Here is a 4,249-nt window from a genome sequence, read left to right on the forward strand (position 1 = left end):
GTGTGCGGGTAGGGTGTGTGGCACAGGGCTTTTAGAGGGAGGGTCTAAGGCCAGCCGGCCCTGGGGTGACGTCTCAGTTCGTCCTCCCCATCTGGATGACCCACAGCAGCCACTTCTAATGTTTGGGCCCGCGTGGCCTCATGTGCCCAAGCGACGTAATATAGAAGCTATGTCACGGAGTAATCGGAAGGAGGTACGTAGTAAGTTATTACATCTACACTAGGGAAAGTGGCTACAGCAGCGCCCATGACACGATGCATGAAGGTAACCGTTGGGCATTTCTCCTGCGAGTGCTGTTCACATCGGTGATGTTAGGCCCCGGGGAGGGTTTCTCCTGGAAACCAGTTAGCCTCTGCTGTTTCGGTTTGTCCGTGCACACGCCGGGGACCGCACAGGCACCCACCTCATGGGCGCTCAGAGGATTAAGCGCGTAATTCACACGGCCTGGGGGGTAGTGGTTGAGAACGGGGACTGGAGCCAGCTAGCCGAGGCATGACATCCCCATGACCAGTGGCTGTCCCTGCGACCTCAGGCACCCCCCTCAACCTCTCGGAGCTTCTGAGTTTTCACCTTCGATACGGAGACAGAGTGTCCATTTCATGGGGTCTTCGGGAGGGCGGTACCTAATGCCAAGAACGACTCACAGTAAGCGCCATGGAAATGCCCGGATGCAGGATAATGGTGGAGGGGCTTGAAAGCCCTCTTTCCCCTCCTTCCTTCCCTGCGTCACGGCCCCTCCACTCCCCTTTGGCCTCGCCGACTTTTGAGCCCTTTGTGCCTGGGACCGATGCAAACACGCCACAATTAATTTATTTTTCCCGTTTAATTTCACAATGGAACAACCTGTGAGGTTGGTTCTTTCCTTAGCTGGGTTTTCCAGAGGCATAACTGAGGGTAATTCCTTTGCCCAAGGGCACCCAGTTTGTGGGGATGGGGCCTAAGAGGAGCCCATGTGGTCCACCTAGAGCCCATGCTTTTCCTCGAAGCCAGGCTGCTGGGCTGGGCAGGGGGGCTCCAGGAGTCTCTGCCTCCTCGTTCTGATGATCTGGACAGAACAGGGGTGGGAGAGACTGCAGTCCCTTCCCCTGGATGCGCCCCCCCCCCCCCCCCCCGCACCGCTTCCTTGTTTCCTGGGTCCTTTTGGGAACGCCGGTAAAGGCTGGCTGTCCCTAGTGACGGGTCCTCCCTGTCTGTGTGCGCTGGTACCTTGAGGGTGATTTTCCTGCCGAGAAAATCCCATCTGTGGTCACTTGGTTTTCAACTAAGAATCAGAATAGTAAAGTAACATTCCCCAACCCAAGATTTTCCTTAAGCCTTTCCAGTTCAACGCGCAGATCCTCATATCCCACGTACAAAACTAATCCGTTTTAACATTTATGTTAAAGCGTTCTTTAAAAGACCAGGTAATTAAATTTCTTTGCGTATTTGTAAATGTAACCTATCTGCTTTCTTTTCAAGCAACTCAAATGTCATTTTATAAGCAAAACTAACTTATGTATTCATACATGCACCCTCTATTTAATAAGTGAACAAATTGTCTTTAACATTCCAATGAAGTTACCTCTCCTGGGTGAGATGTGGTTCCTTGGAGGTTGGCGATCTTCAGCTGGGGCAAGGAATCTGAGAAGCAGGTACACTGGCTGATTTTTCTTAACCACCTGGACTGCCTTGTCAGGCTTATGTAAGTGACTTCATGTCGGCGAATAGAGAGGCGCCTGCTTCCGCGTGGGGGATCTCCAAGCCCAAGGCCCTGTGCCGTTGATTAGATCAATGCACAAGTTCTTCCTTCCCCCAGGGCTGCTGCTGTTCCAGACATTTCCATGAACACACACTGGGATCCACACGCTTCTCTGTCTGCCTCTTTAGTCTTAGTGGCTAAGATCATTCCAAGGACACTCACCTCCCCGGCTTCCTTCCGTCTTCAACCTTCAATCAACCAAATCTGCTTTGCCCTCTCACCCTGTGCATCAAGGGACCATTTTCAGTCCTGTTTGGCCATTGTGGATAATTTTCTGCTGAAACCCTGCCTCTGTTAATCCAGACGCTCCAGATTATATATGAAAATAAAAATATAGAGGTGTGTATATGTGCAGAAACATGTACATCTATGACTTAAACATCTTTTAAGCTCTTGGACGTGCAGTACGACATTCGTTAAATTTCTTTAGAGAAACGGAATGGCATTTTTAAGCGACTTTTCTTTTCTAATCACTTAATAGACTCTAATAGCAAATACATAAAAATTACAATGACTGTAAAATTTATTACTGTACTTACATTTCAGCATGTTCTAAAACACCGTATAATTGATGTAATTAATTTAGTCACACGCATATGCAGCCATATGATTAGCAGAGTAAATGAAATTCATACACGCATATACGTAAATGCGTACACAAATACCGTGTACTTATTTAAATTAAAATATCCTATATTTTTCCTTTTGAATCAATTTTTTTTCTCTGAATATAATTAACTCATTGCCTTTCACAAAGTCAATGTATTTCAAGTAGCCCCAAACCATTACCATGAGTACTCTGGTTTTTAGATGCTCAAGATTCTCATAACTGGGCCAGTGAAAGCCTTTAATTAATGTTCTCTTCCCCTTTAGAATCCCCGTTAAGATTTAAAAAATATTCTGGCTTTCTGATGAGATTGACAAGCTGCAGAACCCTCTTGACTTTGTTTTTGTCCCCAGGCTTAGAATCAGCCACTCCCCATGAGTGCTGGCCTCTTTGACTGAGCGGACGTGGGAAGCCAGAGTCCGGGGTCTATGGGCATTGGTGGTTGGCAGACAGGCTGCTTTGAGACAATGACTGAGGTTAAATGTTGACCTTGATAATTTAAACTTAGCAGAGTAGCTCTCTTCTGTGCTCCATGGGAATCCTCATGCCCTAGGACTTGCTCTGACATCACCTGTCCTCCTCTGGCCCCCATGTGGTTCCATGACCACCTCCTTCCATTATTTATGTGAGGCTGCTCCCAGGGTTTTGCTCGGTTTGGGTTGGTTGGTTTGTTGGTTATTTTTGGCCTCAGTCAGATGCCCTTCTCAATGCATACACTCTTTCTTGGTATCTCATTCATTTCGTGTTAAAAAAAATTTTTTTAACTTTTTTAACATTTATTTATTTTTGAGAGACAGAGAGACAGCGTGAGCAGGAAAGGGGCAGAGAAAAAAGGAGACACAGAATCCGAAGGGTCCAGGCTCCGAGCTGTCAGCACAGAGCCCGACGTGGGGCTCGAACTCACAAGCTGTGAGATCATGACCTGAGCCGAAGTCAGACACATAACCGACTAAGCCACCCAGGTGCCCCTGAAAAAAAAATTTTTTTTAATGTTTTCATTTTTATTTTTGAGACAGAGAGGGACAGAGCATGAGCAAGGGGAGGGGCAGAGAGAGGGGGAGACACAGAATCCGAAGCAGGCTCCAGGCTCTGAGCTGTCAGCACAGAGCCCGACGCGGGGCTCGAACTCATGGAGTGTGAGATCATGACCTGAGCTGAAGTCGGACGCTCCACCGACTGAGCCACCCCGGCTCAACCTCTGACGCTATGATAATAAATGCCAAATATGTACCCCTAGACTAAAGCTTTCCTCTTCAGGAGCACATCACCAACTATATAGTCGACCCAGAATTTTAAAATAAGGCTTTCAACGAGTGGAGATGTTTTGCTTCATGTAAAGCAAAAAATCAACAGTAATGATCTCTTGATCATTCCGACTTGTGTTTCCAAAAAAGGAAATTCAACAGGAAGGAAGACTCATAAAGAGCCACATTCAGCTGGGCTTTAAAGAGTTACTGATTTCACGGATGCTTAAACGGGGAAACGGAACAACAGAGGAAAGGAGAGGGAAAAAATAAAGGGTAGAGGAGAGAATGAAATGAGGGAGGAGAGCAAGGGACTCTTTCCAGGGAAAACAGCCTGCTGTGTCTCCATTTTCATGCCCTTTGCAAAGAGCAAGCGGATGCTGGCTTTGGAGGTTTTGGTGGCAGGAAGCCAACGAATGATCAAGATTTGAATCTCATGCTGGAAGTGCTCCTGGGTAATTATACCTAAACTCTATAATTTTCAGCCTTCTCTCCTGTAAAGTGATGATGCCAGCATCTGTGGATGTAGAAAACAAATATGAATGAGCCTAACGAAATATCTGACTCTTAGTCCTAAATCCACCTTTATCCAAAGAGCGAACGAGTAAGTGCATCGGTGACATACACCCAGGAAGAGGGTGCCAGTTCACCGGAAGGTCT

At 47.0% G+C, this 4,249-nt stretch overlaps 1 long non-coding RNA gene across 1 annotated transcript; it reads left to right on the forward strand.

The window, feature by feature from the left end:
* Positions 1–334: 334 nt before the first annotated feature.
* On the forward strand, positions 335–2,086 carry LOC121010481 (uncharacterized). The gene is made up of 2 exons (XR_005781193.1): positions 335–645; positions 1,796–2,086. It is a non-coding gene; the product is annotated as an uncharacterized LOC121010481 (long non-coding RNA).
* The last annotated feature ends 2,163 nt before the right edge of the window (positions 2,087–4,249 follow it).

The sequence above is a fragment of the Herpailurus yagouaroundi genome, unplaced genomic scaffold, assembly GCF_014898765.1.
Source record: "Herpailurus yagouaroundi ecotype Mexico unplaced genomic scaffold, PumYag 191, whole genome shotgun sequence".
NCBI classification, from domain to species: Eukaryota; Metazoa; Chordata; class Mammalia; order Carnivora; family Felidae; genus Herpailurus; species Herpailurus yagouaroundi.